Genomic DNA, 19,606 nt, shown 5'->3' on the forward strand with positions numbered 1-19,606 from the left:
GGTCACTGCTTCACTCAAAGACGACTTCTACAGAAAAAGTCAGGCTACAACATGCGGGCGTATATTTGGTCCTATCTCTACTGACTTTAAACTCACCTTCCAGCCTTCCTCCATATAAAGTGATCCTCCCCTCCAGAGAGCTGCACTCCTCTGCTGTTTTGGGGCCTCCCAAGACATTGGGGCTGTAACTTCACCTTAATCTTATACCCTCTCTAAAAACATCTTAATATATGGGTCCACTCAGGCACTTCCCAACACCACCTCACTGGCCAGCCTGGACCGGATACCTCCCAGCTAATCAATGTGGGGCCCCACTTCTGTAAGATATGTGAACTCCTTAACCTAAGGGATTTCTTCTGAGGAACCACAGCAGCCTCAACCCTTTCCATCTGCCTGCTTTTACCCAATCTCAAAGGCTCATAAGAGTGGTTACTAATTGATACAAACAGGTTCCTCTTACACTGGGACTACCAAGAGGCTGCCCAAAAGACTCACACATGGCAGGCACCCCCTCTTAGGGGAGCAGCCCTAGCCTTCATACTGAATGCATGGAAAGGAGATAAGGAGCCATTGTACATCACTATAGTGTCCACAACCATTTCTGTCTGTTCTCTTCTGCCATTTTCTGGCTCTTCAGGACTTCTGCCTACCTCTGCCTCTCTGCTAACTGGACAGAAACCTGTGCCCTTGTCTATCTTAGCCCCAAGATAGACATCGTCCCTGGGAACACTGACTTTCCAATCTCAGTCTAGACTCATACTCAACAATGCAGGGCTCCCTTCCTGATACCCCTAATAGTAGGCTTAGGAATAGCTTCAGGGACTGAGGCCAGAGTCAGGAGCATAACCACTGCAACTCTCACCTACCAGTCACTCTCAGGAGTTAACCAATAGCTTAGAAGAAATCTCTAATTTTATAATAGATCTACAAAAAGAAATAGACTCTTTAGCAGCAGTCACTCTTCAAAACTGCTGTGCCTTGGACTACCAACAGAAAAAGGGGGTACCTGTATCTTTCCCAAGGAAGAGTGCTGTTTGTATGTAAACAGAACAGGGTTCATCCATCAAGCTGTCAAAGGTTTCTGAGAGAGAGCTACCAAATTCTGGGAACAATGTGAAGCTAGCAGGTTCTGGAGTTTCTCCTGGGATAACTGGAGACAGAGTTCCTATGAGACTGGGTTCAGGCTCTCACAAGACAGTACATCAGTAACTGGTGAGAGATCACCTAAACTGTAACCCTGTAGATATTAGTGATGCCCTATGAGGCTATGCCTAAATAGGGGAAGCAAAGAGGGGAAATGATGAAGGAATAAAGCACAATAGGACAGGTCTTTGTCTTGCCTCCATTTTTTTCTTCCATAAGATATTCTGTCCCAGAAACGTAATCATTTGGGCTGTGCAGTGTTCCTGCCCAATGTATCAAAATGTTCTGTGACTGTTTGTGCTGTACAGTAGTGCTCAATGTATTAAAAGTGTTTTGTTCAAACAATGTAACTGTTAGTACCTGATGTTTCTACCCGTTTCCCCACTCCTAGCTGTGTTTGCACCCTAAAAGTTTCCTCTCAACTGCCTTTCCCCAACTGTATATAAATGTACTCTCACTGCAACTTGGAACTCAATGCTCAGAATTCAGAGTGGGCAAACTCCTCTAGCCAGCTGGCTAATAAAAGGGTTTCCTCCATCTCTTTGAGTAACTTTTGGATTCTTGAGTCTTCAAATTGCTGAAGCTCTAACACTTAGCCGTTACACAGAACTATAGCACTTGGCTGTGACACTGAGCTATTCTGCTTTTTCACAACACTATGGCCAAGTAACTACATAAGTAGAAGAGGGCAATGAAAATGGCTGTAAAGGCACAGGGTAGTAATTATTTTTCCATTAGCACCAGCTACAGTAATACCAACACAGAACAATTAACATTCCTAATTTCATGGTTAGGTTATAACCTCTGCAGGTCTTGCAGGAGTAGGTGAATGCATGGCATGGAATCAGTGAACAATGATAAAGCAGTGGGCAGTGAGCATGCTGCATTCTAACTATATTTGTGGGTCATCAGCCATATTTGGTGGGATGCCAGTGAGAGAACATGTTTTTGATTGCCACTGAGCTAGCTAGCCACCAGCCAAATACCACTTAATTCAGCTGTTCTTTCTTTGGGTCCCAGGAAGTGAGCTTTGAGTGGGAGAAAAACTACAGCAGTAATAACACAGCAGGCACAGTCCTTTGCTTTTATATATTTTTATCCTGCCTATTACTAGGCAACCATTCTTTGTGCTCAAACCCACACAGCTTCACACACTGTAACACCTTATCTTTTGAAGGAAAAGCTCTGGTTTGCAATATACTAGAGGATATCCATTCTGTTTATTTCTGTTTAGGTCAACAATAATGAAGAACAAGTAGTTTTGACCTTCATCCTCATTTATAGGCCTCTCTTCTGTGTTCTCATAGCATTATATTATAGCATGGATCACAGTCTTAATCACAATTATAAAGACTTGTCCCTTTCTCCTTCTGGACAGTGAGCTCTTGGAGGACAGGTACTGTGTTTATAGCCACATCCCAAGCACCTAGCACAGTGCTCTATGACAAGGACTACACTCAATAACTGTTGGATGAATGAATTAATGAATGAGCCAATGTTTTCCCTGAAATTCAAGCATTGGTGGTTAAAAATATGATTATTTGGTTTGTTGAATAGACTTGGCAAGGCAGAATCAGGAACCATGTAAGATTAGAAGCTCCATGTACCAGCCTTTCTGATTAAAGAGGTCTGTTGTGTATAAGTAGGTACCTGGTGCCAGCTGTGAATCAAGGTAATTTTCCTCTGCTGGCTAGGAAAGTCACATTTTAGAGACTAACTTAGTGGTCTGAACATCAGAATCATACTAAGCAAAATGAGTCATTACTGACTAGGCAGAGAGGAGGAGCTCTCTGTGAGTAACTTTAAATTCCGTTCCCTTGCCTGTGACATGGACTCTTGTTCAAATGATTTATTGTGTGCATGCTCTCAGGAGAAAAAGAATGAGAGGACCTCAGTAGGCGGGAAGGAATCCAGATAGAAGCTCACTGGAGTCAAACTGCCATCTGACCACCATAAGCTGTGGCCCCTCTTTGAGACAGTGAGGTCTACCTTTTGTTTCTTTGTATGACTCAATCAATGATTGTGAGCTATCCTCCAGGACAGAAATCATAACCTTCTAGTGAACACAGCACTTATTTTGGTGGAGGGCAATCTATGGAGAAGAAGGCAAATGTGAGCTATTGGCACTAAACACCATGGCTGGTAGAAGTGGTCTGGGGCTGGCATCAGCAGCATCTATAGAGCTGCATGGTGTGAAATAATGTTTATGATAGAAATTGCTACCATTTAATAAGCACCTACTACATACCAAGTGCTGTACCAAATTGTGCGTATGTGTGCACACGTACACATGTGTGTTTGTTGTATACTTCTTAGAATACACCTACTACAAAGGTAAGTAATATATTATCATTTCCAATGGACCTGTGAAGAAACTCAAAAAATACCATATTTCATGCTTAGGATATTTCCTTTTGGGAATATTGCATGCATTTGCTCAATTCATAAACTTCACTGTTTTTTGAGCACCTATATGACATATCACAACTAGGGTAGGCCCTGGGTACACATTAGTGAACTGGTATTCTTAGACCCTGCCCTCAAAGAATGGGACTGTAAGCTTCAGGCTCAGGTCTAATATCCATGCAACCCAATCAAAAATATTGTTTGGATACCTTCTCTATACATTCTGATCCAGCAGGCCTTGATCAGGAGAGAACCCAAACTCATCTCTGTAAAATTCCCCTTGAATTTTTCACATAAAATCGCCACTGGCCTAGGAAACCCTTTTCTTGATATCTTGTACAAACCAAATACCTGCAGGCTCTTTCCCTATGCATGGAGGAGATTGAATTTGGTGATCTCTAAATTCTCTTCCAGTGATCACATCCTAGGATTCCTGCAGCTGTCTATCCAACAGTGCTCACGGCTATACCTTTATTGGAGACTACCATGGTCTGCTTTATGTGTCACCTTGGCTAGTCTATAGCCAGTTACTCAATCAAATGCTAATCTAGGCGTTGTGAGATACATATATTTTGTATATCACTTAACTTTAAATGTTATTATCCTCAATAATTTGGGTGTGACTCATTCAATCAGTGAAAATCCTTAGAAGCAAAACCAAGGTTTCTCTGAGGAAGAAGAAATTCCACCTCTGGCATTCAGCTTCAGCTGCAGCATGAGAGTTTTCAGGCTGCCAGCCTGCTCTGTCCATTTCAGATTTGCCAGCCACCCCCACAAGCATTTAAGCCAATTTCTTAAAATAAATCTTTCAAAATGTTTTTTCTCTATATATCTGTATATTTATAAGTATAGATACAGATATTTCTTTCTGGTTCTGTTTCTTCAGGGAACCCAGAATGACAGAAGGACCTACCATGTGATTTTCTTTTTGTATCTTCTAGTGTGTTTAGTTCTATGTTCTCTTGATTGTTAGTAGGCAGACAAAGCCTGTGATTAAAGCATCAATAAAACAAGGGCACCAAAATGTGAGATAAGTTCATCTTCAATTCAATTAACTTATCCAGGCTTTTGCAATCAGGAAATCTGTGATTTTTACATACACGTAAGGTCTGTGTTTTTAATTTTGATTTTTGCATAGGAGAGAAGGACTATAATCTCAGATAGCTCTTCTTAAATTAGTAATCTAGTTCTGCAGATCCTCAGTAGAACGTAAGGTCCATAAGGTAAGAAGTCTTGATTTCTTTGCAACTCTTTAGTATCCAGTATGATGTTTAACAGAGAAACACATTTATAAGATGTGCTGGATCAATCTATTATTTTCCTTTATTCCTTCTCCAGCATATGTTACCTCTGAGAACTGGGAAATAGGCTCAGAGAAATATAAGTTTGTGTGTTTTTAAGCAAATGGATTTATCGTCTCCAAGGGAAAGGCTGCTTCCTCAGGGTGGCTGGAGATTTATTATCTGGAAAGCATTCCAGAGACTAGCCTTTCCATTGTTTGTGTTCTTTGGTAGGTTGCTGAGAGTCCAGATGACTGATGGGCATCAGGCTTTGCAAGCATTTTAAAAGAGATTCATTTTCACAACTGCACGTAGGCAGGCTGTCCCAGCAGCAAGCATTGTTGGCAGCTGGAGGGACTAAAAGAGACTTTGGCTGAGACTTATAGTTCAGACTCTTGAACACAACCTGGCACAGTGATCTCATGTGATATGTAATCAGAAGGTGTCTAAAAACTCTGAGTTCATAGGCCCCTGACTCTTGGCCCCTGAATTATGAACATCCTTGATGTCTTGAGAAAGCAGGGAGAGGTCAAAATTCTCAAGCAAATCAAGATCCTCAAGCTTCAGGTGACAGTCTACCAGCTTGCAAGAAGAACACATAAGTAAATTGTTTAGGTACAAAGGAGAAACTTCAGGTTGAACCCAGCTTGTGATGAAACACTTCCATTAACCTTAGTTAACTTGGCTTCCCTCCTTTTCAACCAAGGACAGACACAAGAAGCTATGCATCCTGACATCTCAGAAGTAGAAAATAGAACCTGAGGGAAATGCAAGGGTTAGAATAAGAAGACTAAGAAAATAAAATTAAAAGAACAATTGTGTATAGTGCAACCTAAAAAGAACTGAAGAGGGCCGGGGATTTAGCTTAGTGGTTCAGCCACCTGCCTTGCAAGTGCAAGGACCAGAGTTTGATCCCCGGTACCCCCATAAAAACAAAAACAAGAACTGAAGAAATAAAAAGGGAAATGTGAGAATTGAGAAGACTCTATCACCTACGTATCCTGGGAACTTTTCTTCCAGCCCCACTCGTGCTGCTCCTGGCCTTTCCTTCAATCAGTCCCCTCCACATGGCCAGAGTGTGTCTCTTCACATGCTCTTTTCACTTAAAGTCCACATTTTTCACAACAGACTTGGAACCTTCCAGAACAAGTCCTGGCCTCTCTCCTGTCCTATCCTCTCACTATGTTGACCTCTTATGTTCTCTGATCACATAGAACGATTTCACATTCTTTCAACTGTACTGTGTTCTTCCAAACTTCAGGCTTGACATGCCCTTAGCAAACCTTTCCTAGCTCACCAACATTTCTAGGCCCAGCTTAGATCTGTGTTCCAACTCCTCATGCTGAGTTCATCAGTCCCCTAATGCTGTCATCATGCACCTTACTCTCTAGGAATCATCATATTCTCATTATTTGTGTAGCATATTCAGACTTTAATTCTCACCAAACTGTGAGCTCCTCAAAACCACTCAAAATGGCTTTTTCTTTTTAAAAAACCTTAGGTATCTGGTTGGGTACTTGTTACTTAGTAGGTCCTCAATAAATGGAGTTGAATAAATGAACCAAGCAATCAGCTTATACTTGTATCTCCAAGCCCGTCATCCAATTTACACTCAGATATTGCTCTCATGCATTCTCTATTTGATGCCATCTGAAAATCATGCTTATTAGTATGACCAACACCTCTGCCTCATAGTCCCTATAGATGCCCTGTGTCTTGCACACAGATTCAGCCCTCATGTTGCAGAAAATAATCTCCTAAAATTGTTAGCATCTAGCACTAAGCAATGAATATAAAGCATCTGATAAGTACTGTTTCATTATGTTGATGACTTATGATAAATTTCTGAAATTCAATTCTCTGTTTTTAAAAAAGAGAGATAATGGTGTCCAGGGTCAAAGACTGGTCTGAATTTCCAGAAAATTCACTTGTTAGAGTGTCAGGGCCATGGATCTATTCACTCCTTCCTGTAGTCATTCTCCATCCATGGCTGCTGGGTGGCCCTCAGAAGCACAAGGATCTACTGCAGGATCCTGTTTGGGGAGGGCCTGATTAGTGACCACCCTGAAGTCAGGTGCAGCCCTCAGGCCAAGACGGAAACACAAGAACCATGCTGTGACACTCCTCTCAGGCCTCCAAAGCCTCAATGGGGGGTGTGACATGGGGGAGGGCCTCCCTCTTCAGAATAGACTCATTCGTGCAATTGAAGCATAATTCAGTTCAAATCAGCATTCAGAACAAACAATAACAGACGACAGCTTTTCATTGTTGCTTTAGCTCTATGAGCAAGATTGTCTACAAAATTAGAGGATAATTATTGTCTACAGTCAGAGGGGAAGAAGTGTCAGAATGAGGCCAGCAGAAGCAATGACCTAGTGGATAATTTATTAGATGTTGAGTGGCTGTTTTTCTCTCTCCAGGCCTCTGTGAGAAAAACATGCAAATGCCACAAGTATATCCCCAGGGAGCCACAGGGTGGCAGGAGCCCAGGTTTCAGGAACATAATTGCCTTTCATTTCCTCTGATTCAGGCTTTATCAAATCTTTTGGCTCTCAAGGCATCCTGCAGCAGGAGTGTGCACAGTGTTCCACACTGCAGCGTGTTTCTGCCATCACTGCAGGGTGGAGTAGTGGTGGGAGAAGGGTGAGGGCCTCCCACCCTGCCCCTCTTTGGGGCCTCAGGGCCTGTAATAGGAGCTGTTTGGACACAGCCCTCACTGGCATTCCTACTAAGTTCTAGGGGGTGCCAACCTCATTGCCTACATTCCAAGCTGATTTTTTTTTCTAGGCTCTGCACCTGCAGGAGATTTGCAAGGTGAGATAAACAAGGAGTACTCATGAGAAAAATCAATTAAACCTTCTTAGGAGAGAACAGTGAGGCTTTGGGGCTTTTGTAGGACTCTGAATGAACATCTATCCATCCATCCACCCAGTAAAGTCCTCTTGTGCTTATTATGCTCAAAGGGTAGGGGGATTTTTGCCCTGAGGTGGCTCACAGCAAAGAGAAGAAATACAGACTAAAAACAAGGTGAGGTGCCTAGAAGATAAAAGATCACTTCCCTCTACTATCAGTCAGGACCCCTAAGGAGACATGGAGATACTCACACACTCCCCAGGGGCAAAGCAACAGCCTATATATGTGGTTCAGTTTTCCAGGAAGATCAACTAAGTGAAAGCTTCTGCTGCCAGGGTTTAGTCTCAGAGAAGGGATTCTAAAACCTATAGTGACTAGCAAAAGCTAGTGGCTGGCAAGGCCCCTGCCTTCTCCCAAGCTCCACTGATCAACACACCCCAGTTCTTTCCATGTGTCACAGCCATACCCAGCCTTGCAGCTCTTTGACACACCAGGCTATTTGTTGTCCTGAAGCTCTGTCTTCCAGGGCCTGGTCTGCTTGAGAAGACCTCCTCAGCAGCTTCCAGAACCCACTTATCTAGAGACCTCCAGGCAGATTGGACCCCTTGCATCACTGTTTCCTATACACATTTTCCTTGCCCTTACATCCCAGAGGGGGCATGTGATCACAGGACAGTGAGGGGGGCATGTGATCACAGGACAGTGAGATCTACTTTGAGAGCTCACTCATCCTTGGATCTCCAGTGTCTAGAACAAAAGCAATGAAATGTTTTGAAAAGCAATCTGTGTTGGATGCTCTAGTATCTTCTTGTCAAAATATTCTTTCTTGTATCTCTCTCATTTTCATTCATTCAATTTCAGACATTTATTGAGAACCTGCTGTGTGAATTATATAAGAATTATAATCAGTTCACCTGCCATAGTTTCTTCTCTTAAGCTTCTAAACTAGTATCTTAAAATTGCCTTTGAGGGGAGTTCTAATAGTGCACATTCAAGTCGTGGGGTGAATTGCAGAAAAACCGTTGTATTGTATATTTATATGAGTGGGTTTTTTTGGGTTTTTTTTGTACCAGGGATTGAACTCTGGACCTTGCACTTGCGAGGCAGGCAGTGGAGTATGAGTAGTTTTTTCTAAAAAAGAAAACCCTTTTGTCAAGCTCTCTCATGGCTGAGTAAGTAGAGTCATGCTCATTTCTAGTCTAGGGAACTGTGGGAAGCAACACAGTTCTAAAATCCAAACTGTATATCTTCTTGAGCTCCTGACTCAACTTCGAAACAGGGATGGGTGTCAAATGGCATCAGTGCCTCTCAAAGAGTTGTAAGTGGCAGTCAGCCACTCCTCAGTGTGACTATTCCTCTGTGTATGAATTTCTCTTTTTCCTTTTTCCTCTATCCGTTTGCTATCTTTTTCTCCCTTCCTGTTCCCTGTTTCTGTTGACTTTACCCTTTCAAACAAACACAGCCTTGGGCATTGCTTAGCATCTGCCACTGAGCTCTAGAAAGCTTTGCTCCCTCTTTGTTCCCTGGTGGATTGAACCCAGATTTCAGAGTATAGCATGGAGAAGGGGCAGGAAGGACAGAACTGGCCCAGCCTCTGTGTCCCTCTGCTACTTACTGTCCCATTTACACTAGACCCTCTGAACTGAACCAGTAACTCAGGCCTGGGCCACAAATAAGGAAGGACTCAGAAAAGGGACACCTTCTTTTTTTCTGGTTTAAGCAGAAAAACTAACCATATGCTCAGCTTTGTACAGGTTCCATAAGAGGCCTGGGAACAGAGGCTGGGCTCCAGCTCTGATTTCCTTCACACTGTGCAAAGCCAGGGACCAGAAACAGAAGGGTGGTGCTTGCTTTTCACTCATTGCATGCAGAAGTTTCCCAGCCCAAATTCAGTTTCCCAAAACCTGCTCAGGAAGCAGTGAATCTTGACTGATGCTGATTTATTATAGGAGAGGAGAAAAAGAAATGGCAGCCTTAAAGGTCAAGGCAGAAGAAGTGTAGCTGCCTGGAAGGGAGCCCAGATATTCTCTGGGTACAACACACAACTGGGCTTCTCAGGCCTGGAGGGACCAGGAGCCAATTCAAGTGGGAGGTGTCAGAAATGCAAACTCGGCTGTATACTCACCAAGTTAAAAATGTCACAAACAAGGCAGGGAAGAATGTGAGGGGAAGGGAGCCTTCTGTTTTGTGGGAGGCAGGTTATGAAATGTTAGAATCACGTTTGCTCTCATGTGTCTGCTTGTTGCAAGTCCAATATGCAACCTGCTGGAACCCAGGAGAACTGATAAGAACTTGACATCCAGGAGCCTAATCCAACTCCATGGAATTCTTCCACCACCTTCCCATGTTCTAGTGGACTGTCCTGCAACTATGGCAAGAGCAATTTGGAGAGCAAGTCAATCTAGATATGCCTAATGAAAGTGAGTTTCCAAAGACAGTGTTTGTCTGGCTGACAGCTGACGAGGAGTCACTGGGCCTGCATCTGCTCAGAGAAGTCCATGTGGTGCACAAGAAAACTCCAACCTTGCTCCAATTTAGCATTGTTTTTAAAGACACTGAGTCCTCTTCTCTATTCCTCATCTATTCTGTCCTGCTGCAGGGTCTTCCTGGGTTTATAGGAGATGAGATTATTCCAATCTGAAGAACCCTATCATTGTTTCTGACAGATTCACAGTCTTCCGGGCCAATGGCCCAAAAGGGGCAAAGCCCAGCCTAGAAAAGCACAGCTGCCAGTCTTAGAAGGAACCTGGCTATGTTGAAAGCCCATGCTATATTAAGAGGTACTCTGGAGAGGTGGGAACTGGACCATGGTCTTAGTTTTTATTCCTGAAGAGAGTATCTGTGTATACATGTTTCTTGAGGATGTGATCCTAGCGAACACATTGTGGACTGAGGAGGCAAGACACAAGAGGGCAAAGCCAATAAAAGGTGTGTTAATGTGTAGGATATGACAGAGAATGAGGCCCACAAAAGACAAGAAACTGTCAAACATGCTGCAATTGTCCTACAAATGGGCAAAAAAGCTGAGACATTTTTTCATCAGCTCCATTCTTTATTGGCTAAAAATTGCTCTAGGCATCTTTAATGTTGAGTCTCCTCTGAACTGCTCCCTGTTGAGCCTCAACAAACTTCTTGTGGCCAGACAGGAGCTCCAGGCTGAGATGTTAAAGCTGGATGATGTGTCTGTGAAGCTGAAGATGCTTTCCAAGAAAATCTGCACCATCCACCCTTTCACCTGTTCATCCATCCACCCATCTATCCACCCATCACCCATCCATCCATCTATCTGTGACAGTCACTGTGGGAAGAACCACTCCTCCTGCCTGATGCCTATGTGTGTACACAAGTGCACCTACACAGACATACCGCCCCACCTCCTTCTCTTTTGCACTGTCCTCCCACATCCTCATAAACAGTAAGCTCCTAGAGAGCCTTAGCCCATTCAGCCTTGCTTTGCCATCCAAGCAGGTGGAAACAGCACCTGCAGCTTCCCAATGCCTGACTACTCACTGTAAATCCAGGCCAGCTCTTGGCTCCTGCCCAGCTGGAAGGGCTGAGACTTGCTTTGGCTGTTTTGTATAAGCCTTGCTAAAAAGAAACATGGAATAATGGAAAAAACTGGAGCAGATGTCAGGAATTTGGGGCTTCATGTCTCAGTCCCACCCATAATTTATTTAGTTGGCTCTAAGGAAGTTAACTAAACTTTCTGGAACTTAGTTTCGTTATTAGTGAAATTAGAGTAACAACACCTGTCCTATGTACTTTAAGTTTAAGAAAGACTCAGAGGAGCCAATTCATGTACCTAGAAGCAACTTCACAGGTTAAAAAACAAACAAACAAACAAACAAAAATGCTCCATTTGGACCCTAATCAGGCCCAGCCTGAGCCTACTTACATTGAGTTTAAGGAAGCAGGAGTCTTGCTGCTTACCTCTAAAAGCCTTCTTTCCCCTGTCCAAGCTAGTACCATCACTGGTCCCTATTAATATATGGGAAGTGTGTTGCCTCTTCCACCATTCTGCCCTTGGAGCACAGAATGCCCTCTGATCTAAGTCTTTCTTTGCAATAGGTCCAGGAAGACCAGGCTGAGACCTGGCCATCTGGAGGCACACAGGAAGTCCTCTTGGAATGGCACATCAGGCTCCCTTGCTGCCTAGGGTATGCCAAATTCCCTAGTCTCTTACTTTGCTTAAACAGCAAATTTCTGAATCACTATAGAAAGTAGTGGATGGAGCGATACTACTTCCCTAAGATATTAATAGGAGCCAGTGAGGGCACCAGTAACTGTGCTTGGTATGTGTCATTAAACCCTTTGTGATGTCAAGAGAAGCAAGTGTTGGCTAGACCTGACCCCTCCAGCTAAATCCAGGTATGCTTGTCCGTAATTTGGAAAGGGATAAAGGATGAACATGGAGCTCAAGTGTTTAAAAAGAGAACTATTTGTTCTGATAAAGGACTTCAGGTTTATCACACAATCAGATACTAAGGATAATGTTCAAGTCCTCCTAAAGTCCATAAAAATGGCAACAATGCCCATTAGAATATTCTCTGTGGGCCCAGCCTATACATCCTGAGGGAAACATGCTGGGAGAGGGGTGCTGAGCCCTTCTACAGAGGTTCAAAAAGAAAAGAACTTATCATCCAGTTCAACACAGTGAACACAGTGACATAAAGTGACTCTATGGGACAGAGAGTAGGAGGGAGAGAGACTTGGAGAAATGCTACACAGTTCCCAGAATAGATTCCCACATAAACCTGAAGAATACTGTACTAATGGAGAGAAGCTACTGCTTGTCCTCTCTTAAAAGCCAAATACTATCCTCCAGCTGGAACAGAGTTGTTCTTGGCACTTGGAAGTCAACGTGAGGAGGGAATCCAAACATGATGCCTGAGAAAGTAATCCATAAGAAATCTGAAGGCAGGGACATGGTGAAAAACAACAAAAGAAAATGGATGGGTGGTAGAACAAAGATTAACTGTACCAGAGGAGGTGGCCCTTTGGTTTTTAAAATAGGAGTGGGCAGAAGTCAGAAGTGGGGCTGGGTCAACTGAGTGGCGGACACTTTAAGTGGCAGATACTCCAAGTGGCAGACCCCTCCACTCTGAAGACTCCAAGAAAGGTACCTGCCCAGCTGCATGGTGGCCCCAGCACGAGCTGCTGGAAGCTGAGGCCCCAGTTCTGCTGCCTTCTTGCGTTAATCCTGGAATTCCAAAGCAGCAAGGTTTATCTTGTGATGCAAAAGCTCTTCCCTTGTGAACAACTGATATGGCTTGTGTCTAGATGTCCTCCCAAAGCCTCATGCCCTCATAAGTGGGGCTTCTGGGCAGTGGCTGGATCATGGATGTGTGATGCTGGATTAAGGTGTGTGATACTGAGATTAAGGGTGTATAAGTAGATTGGTTTAGCATAGTTCTGAGTGTGGATAATGGTAGCCCAGCCTTGGGTGTGGGTGACAACACTCCAAAGGCTTATAGTCTGAATGAGATAAAAGGGAAAGGGAGGCTTGCTGCTGCTGCTCTACCATGAACTGTATCTCCTGTGCTCTGCCACTCTGCCTTGGAACCAGCCCACTATGGACTGAAACCTCTACACACTAAGGCAAAATTAAACCTTTCTTCCTTTAACTTGTAGGTGATGGTGATTTTGTCTCAGCAATGAGGAAAATAACTAAGACAACAACCAACACAGAAAGTACTGGAATCTGGTAGAGCACTCTTCTTGCCTCCACCTTTAACACTGAAACTGCCTCCTAGGGACTTTGACAAGTTTGACAAGTGGCAAAACAATTCAGAAGTTTCTTTGCTGGCTGATGATAGGGCACAAACATGCTGCTGGTGATTATAAAATGAAACTTTAGATTACAGGCTGAAATATCAGGTTTCTTTCGACTCTTTTCAAATCTAATCCCCTTGCCTAATAACCTCAATCTACTGCATTTGTGTAAATACTCAGTTTTCCACGGTGGTAGGAACAGCCATCGCACACCATCCTTTCCAGCCAAAGGCACCATTGTAACTTCATGAATCACCAAGCAGGGTCAGTCACACTTGCCCAACTTCAAAATCCTTGACTCATGGGTGACTCATCTATACCAACACTCACCATTTACACAGCACCCTTCTCAGGTGGCCCAGAACAGTTTTACAAGCTGCTTGCTCATCCCTCATCATGCCTCTTGGAGGTAGAGGAAAAGGCGGGGAAAGGGGAAGGGCAGTAAGCCTCTGCATTTTATATGGGAAACTGAGGCTCAGACAACCCCTAAAGTAAAATGTATAGACAATTATGAATCAGACACTATCTGAAAAGAGCCAAGATTAATGAGCTTTTCTGGATCCTACATGGATTATTCTTGTAAAAACAGTTTCATGCAGCTGTTCTGACACAGCTGTTTTGATACAGCACCCTGTAAAGAGGTGAACCAAAATGCACACCCACTGTATTCTACATACCCAACTTTCTGCCTCTCATTCCACCTGTGACCTTGTCCTGCCTATATACTTGATTAACCCTTTTTGACTTTAGAGGCATCCTAACCTTCCTGGCCCCAACCTGCTCCTAATTCTGATGATCACTTTATTTCTGACACTGCATTTTTGAGCATTACTTGGTTTCTGATATTTCTCCCATTTTCAGCCTCTGCCAATCCTTTCTTTCACCTGTCCCCAATCTATATATCCTTGATGCCCAACATGGGATTTACAATGGTGTGAAGATCAGGGTTTAGTGTTACTTACGGATGGAGTATAAAATACCCATTTTACTCTTTTTTTTTTAAGCTGGTCATTTATCAGCTAAAGTTTTTGGCCAAACCAAAATATCTTCACATCAAAATAGCTGCAGTAAAATGTCTCTATTAAAATAGCTGTTTCCAAAGAATGGAGACTCCAGATGTCAACTGCTTCTGCACCTGACTTAGGTCCTCTTCTGTGTGGCTTTGCCTTTTGTTCTGCTGTATTTTGGTGTGGGTTCATCAGAACAGGAGTGAACACCAGGGCTGCTTTTTATCCTGCTGTTCCAAGCAAGGACTACGTAGGTGTTGCAGATGAAACTCACACAGAAGCCAAACAGGTTGCTAATGGCATGGCCACGTGTTACCATCTCCCCTTGAGGCAGCCTGGCTGGCATCAGTCCTCTCTCAAGCCTTCTTCCTGCCCCCCTCACCCACAAGCTCTCCTTGGGTCAGAAATGCAATTCTTTGATGGTGCCAGACACCCAGATGATGCTGGAAAGAAGAAAGTAAAAGAAAAAGCAGATTTCTAAATTAAGCACAAGGCTTGTTTATAAAAATAAATAGCCACCGCCTAGCAACAAGCTCACAGCTCAGCTTCCCTCAGTGATGAAACCTTTGTGGCTGGAGCCCAGGGTGACACAGCCTTCAGAGTGCTCCACACCCAAGCCCCTCCCATGCGTAGTACTCATCCAGGAACCACAGACAGTGAGTCTTGAAAGGCCTTGCTCTTCACTCAAGGCCAACCAGAGCCAGGCTCCAAAGAGCAAAGGGGAGGGAGCCAAACCATCCTAAACTTAGTGAGGACCCTTGAACACCAACAGATTCTTGGCAGTTACTAACCCACTGAAGCAGAAACAGATGAAGTTCCTTGAGCTGTTCTATGGAACCAGAAGCTCTTCCTTGAGATTATTATCTTCTATGCTCACCACTGGATGCCTAATATGGGCACTTAGTTACTATGTGAGGGAAGACTGGAGAGAGGTGTGAATGAATAAATGAATGAATGAATGAATGAATGATAAATACTGTAATCTCATCCATCATCCATGCTACCCAAACTTGCCACCCTAAATGCAGTAAGCTCCAAATCCAAAGAGAGGCATCTTTCTCCTAATCATGGTATGCACCAAAGAGATAAGGTCTTCTGGTTATATGATTAGGTCTGAGCCCACAGCTGAGTCAAGTACCCATAGGTGAGTAGAAGGCACAGGCTCTTTCTGCCCAGGTGCAGGTGGTAAGGGAAACAGAGGGCATAAGACATGCTATTGGTAATAATTGCTCATTTTCCTGAAACTTCTCTTGTACTTTAGGCAGCAGCATTGTAATGAGGAGGTGTTGCTAAACAGAAACACTACAGGACAGAGCAGTATATGAGCTTTTGTTCTAAATCCTATTGGGACACAAAATGTGGAGCCCAAAATGGCCTTGGAAACTGAACAGGTCAAATAAACTAGGAATGGGCCATAGTATGGAAGATTTACTTCTGTCACCAACCTCCAAGTTATGAAATGATTATGTAGGGTTCTGGGTGATCCTAAGATAGCCCTCAGTATGCTGAAAATGTGACCATTCTGAATCCTGTTAGGATGCTAGTGAGGTTGGAGGAGACAGTGTGGCTCCACCTGGATTCCTGGGCACAGTTACTTCTGTGATGTTCCACATGTCTCCTTGTGACCAGAAAGTGGGCAGGGAAAGTATGTCAAAGTCAAAAATCATCATCTCAGAGAAGGGCTCCTTGGTTATAAATATTAAAAAGATCAAAGAAATTGGCTTAGGCATCACTCAAAAATCTATCTTTAGGCATTCTCATCTGGCTTGGCCAGAAACAAAAAAACCACATCCGTGTCAGTGAGAAGGTTCTTAATTAAATTCAAGTGTGCAAGAATATATTATGGGTCTATTTTGGGAGTAATAATAAGTGTAGGGTACAAAAACTTCTAAACAGCAGCAAAAAATGGTACAGTAACACCCAGTTTCACATAACAGCACACAACAGGAAAACACCAGTCCTCATAGACTCCTCTATTATTTCTACCCCACAGCCTCCCAGGCAAAAACCTGGTATTGGAACATTTAGAAAGATACCTGATTAGGACAGAGGCCCAGCAGAGCCAGCATTCAGACTGCAGGCCACCTGCAAATCTACTGTGTTGTCTCTTTGGTGGGGCCAAAGGAAGCCCCTTCCCGAGCAGAGCAGGCCAACCACAGCTGCAGGCTTCTGCTCCAACCTTCTGCTCCAACCTGCAGAGGCATAGTGTGTTCCATGGGTCTTACCACTTTCTATGCAGGGCTCCCACTTCTTACACGGCTGCTCAGCAGTAAGATTCCACTGACCCCACCCTCTTTAGAAGTTACAGAGATTTATGAAAAAGGAGTCCACACCCAAGAGTCCACTTGAAAACTCAGCTTTCTCATCCATAACATGGGGACAGTAGAACCTATGCTTTCTGCCTCTCAAGATTATGTCAAGATCAAATAGGACATTATTATATTCAAGTGCTTTTCAGTCTGAAAGCTATTGTTCTGGGTAACAATGTTTTATAAATTATAAAAGCACACAATGAGAAATTTGCTTCTTATTTGAGCTGTGAAACCTCCTCTGTTGCAAATTTTTAAGCACTGGTCTTCACTGCTGTGGGGTTTGTTCCATCCTATTCCTAATCCTAATTTTTGTGGGGACACCTGGCCAATTCCTTGACATCACATACCAAAGACTTCTAACATTTATTGATAGTATTTCTGTAATTATTCTCTTTTCATACAATTCTTCAGAAAGGGCTGGAGTTGTAGTATGCATTAGGAATCTTTCCGTTCCCATAGACCTTCCTTTAACTTTCCAGTGGAAGCACAGAGGCAAGAAAGGCTGGACATTTGTCAAAGGTCACCTATCAAGTTGCATTCACCCTGTCCTTGGCTCCTCTTGTAGCCTGGCAGCTCTCCAGGTTTTCTAGGGCCACAGTTCAAATTCCACTCTTCTGGAGCTGGGACATTCATTTTCTGCTAGATACCAGAGCTCCAGGCTTTCAAGCCTTTTGACTCCAGGGATAACAGCAACAGCTCCCTAGCTTCTCAGCCTTTGGCCTCAGACCGATTTACTCTTCCACTTTCCTGGTCCTCCAGCTCACACATGACCCATTTTGGGACTTCTCAGCCTGCATAATTGTATAAGCTGATTTCCATAAAGATATATATATGTATGTGTGTGTGTGTGTGTGTGTGTATATACATATGTATATGTATGCGTATATATACATATCAGTAATCCATCAATCAATAGGTAGGCAGATGCATAGATACATAGGATAGGATGTTGTCTGGAGATCCCTGGGTGGTATTGATTTGGGGCGCTTCCTTACCTACTTAAGAGGCGTATTTCCCCACTTTTGAGTAACTATTAAACTCAGTGTGTTGTTTAGAATATGGAGAGGAAGAGCTGGAGTATGGTTGAAGGCAAGTGGCTGTTAAAGGGCAGTTATGAGAACAGTCATCTCTAGTGGTCATGGTGCCCCAACTTCATAGACTACAACTTTAGAACATATACCATTCAGCTTTGAAAAATAAATATATAATTAATTTTTGTAGTTACTTTTTCTTAATTTTCATTCTCCCAGAAATGAGAGATTACATTTATGCAAAGCATAGAAGTTTTTAATAGAAATTATTGTCAAGTTATTTTAGAACAAGAAGGTGGCGAGGATTCTTTGGTAATTCTTCCACCACCAATCACCTTCCTTTCAGCAAATGACCTTATATTTATCCAGTAGAAACCCTGAGGCGATTTTATAAGAAATTCTCCCCTTTTGACCCTACATCTACCCTACTCATATGAGGCAAAGTACCATCTCCCTCCCTGTTCTCCATTCTATTTACGCAAGTGAATAAGAGTCTTCATTCTATCTGTGCCGGGGCTAAAGTGACAAACATTCTGTTTTTCTCTGGCCCGCAGGGATTCCTGGGACACAGGACTTCTTGTGCTAAAACTGGGAATGTTCCAGGCAGAAGAGGACAAGTTTGTCACCTTAGTAGGCCCTGTGCCCTCTCCCCAGGGGCCTTTCCAAACAAATAACAAATCATGATTGAATGAATTGAAATTAAAATTTTACTAATCTGCTATGTGAGATTGGAGGTTAGAAAGAACTGGAATGGATAAATAAATGAATGGTACTGATTTGTCATTAATGAAAAGATCCATGAATAAGGTGGAAAAACCCAGGAGGATATCCTACTATCTGATGGGAGAAAGAGCAGAAAACTTACATTATAAGATTAATGCAAGGGTTATACCCCACTCACCAAAAAGAGGAAGGCTTGATGCTAAGTCAGAGAAATTCATATAATGTAAGAAACAGAGCACAATGATGCTTCCCAATTGTTTAAAATTTATGGTATATATATTACACACACACACACACACACACACACACACACACACACACACTGTCTGTGACATAAGATGTAACTAAAGGAGAAGCTACTTATGGGCAGAAAGTGACCCAGCCCGAGGACTGAGCAGGCAGTCCAGTTTCACATTGAACCCACTGACCACACAACACTATGCCACTTGAGAATATTTTAACTGTATAATTACGGTGGTACAAGTCTAGACTCCATAACAAATCTGAAATCTTAATCCACATTATCCCTAGGTTTCTGATAAAACTAGTAAACCCTACATATGACACAATATTGCAAAACTTTCTCAGAGGGCATGTCCCAAAATAGAACTGGTGTGGGTTCCTGTTTCCATTTCCTTGGCCCAGATTTTCCCCGACACATGTACAGAGTTGCAGGTTGAACAATGATTGAATGACCTTGGTTGAAAAGGAAGTAATCCCTGACCACATTCAGCCCACATGCAATTGCCCTGTACAGTTTTGGTTTTTTAAAAAAATAAATTTAAAGAAGATACCATCAACAATGTAAAAATTCATAACTTTCTCAAAAAATACAGTTTAGCTGACTCTCTTCCCAAAAAGGAGACAATCAAGCACTTGGGACCAGAAGGTCCCCAAGGTCACAATCATATGAGACTGATGGCCTGAACAGTACAGCTGATGGGTTTGCTGGTTGACAGGGTTCAAATCCCATCTTTGCTACTTGCAGGTAATGGTGGTCATGAACTTAACTCAGTTCTTATTACATATTTATAGATAGTATGATTTAAACTCATACTATTTATTTTATGTAATTTTAT

At 43.0% G+C, this 19,606-nt stretch overlaps 2 long non-coding RNA genes across 2 annotated transcripts; one reads left to right on the forward strand and one right to left on the reverse strand.

Annotated features, from left to right (window-relative positions):
* Window positions 1-9,825: 9,825 nt before the first annotated feature.
* LOC110348999 (uncharacterized) lies at window positions 9,826-15,692 on the reverse strand. Its single transcript, XR_002394657.2, has 3 exons — window positions 11,613-15,692; window positions 11,193-11,270; window positions 9,826-10,873 (listed from the first exon to the last, which is right to left on the reverse strand). It is a non-coding gene; the product is annotated as an uncharacterized LOC110348999 (long non-coding RNA).
* Window positions 12,009-18,786, forward strand: LOC147822254 (uncharacterized). Its single transcript, XR_015445851.1, has 3 exons — window positions 12,009-12,050; window positions 13,314-13,386; window positions 18,359-18,786. It is a non-coding gene; the product is annotated as an uncharacterized LOC147822254 (long non-coding RNA).
* Window positions 18,787-19,606: the final 820 nt, after the last annotated feature.

The sequence above is a fragment of the Heterocephalus glaber genome, unplaced genomic scaffold (assembly GCF_053883595.1).
Source record: "Heterocephalus glaber isolate CG9 unplaced genomic scaffold, H.glaber_assembly_v1.0 deba00001666, whole genome shotgun sequence".
NCBI lineage: Eukaryota > Metazoa > Chordata > Mammalia > Rodentia > Bathyergidae > Heterocephalus > Heterocephalus glaber.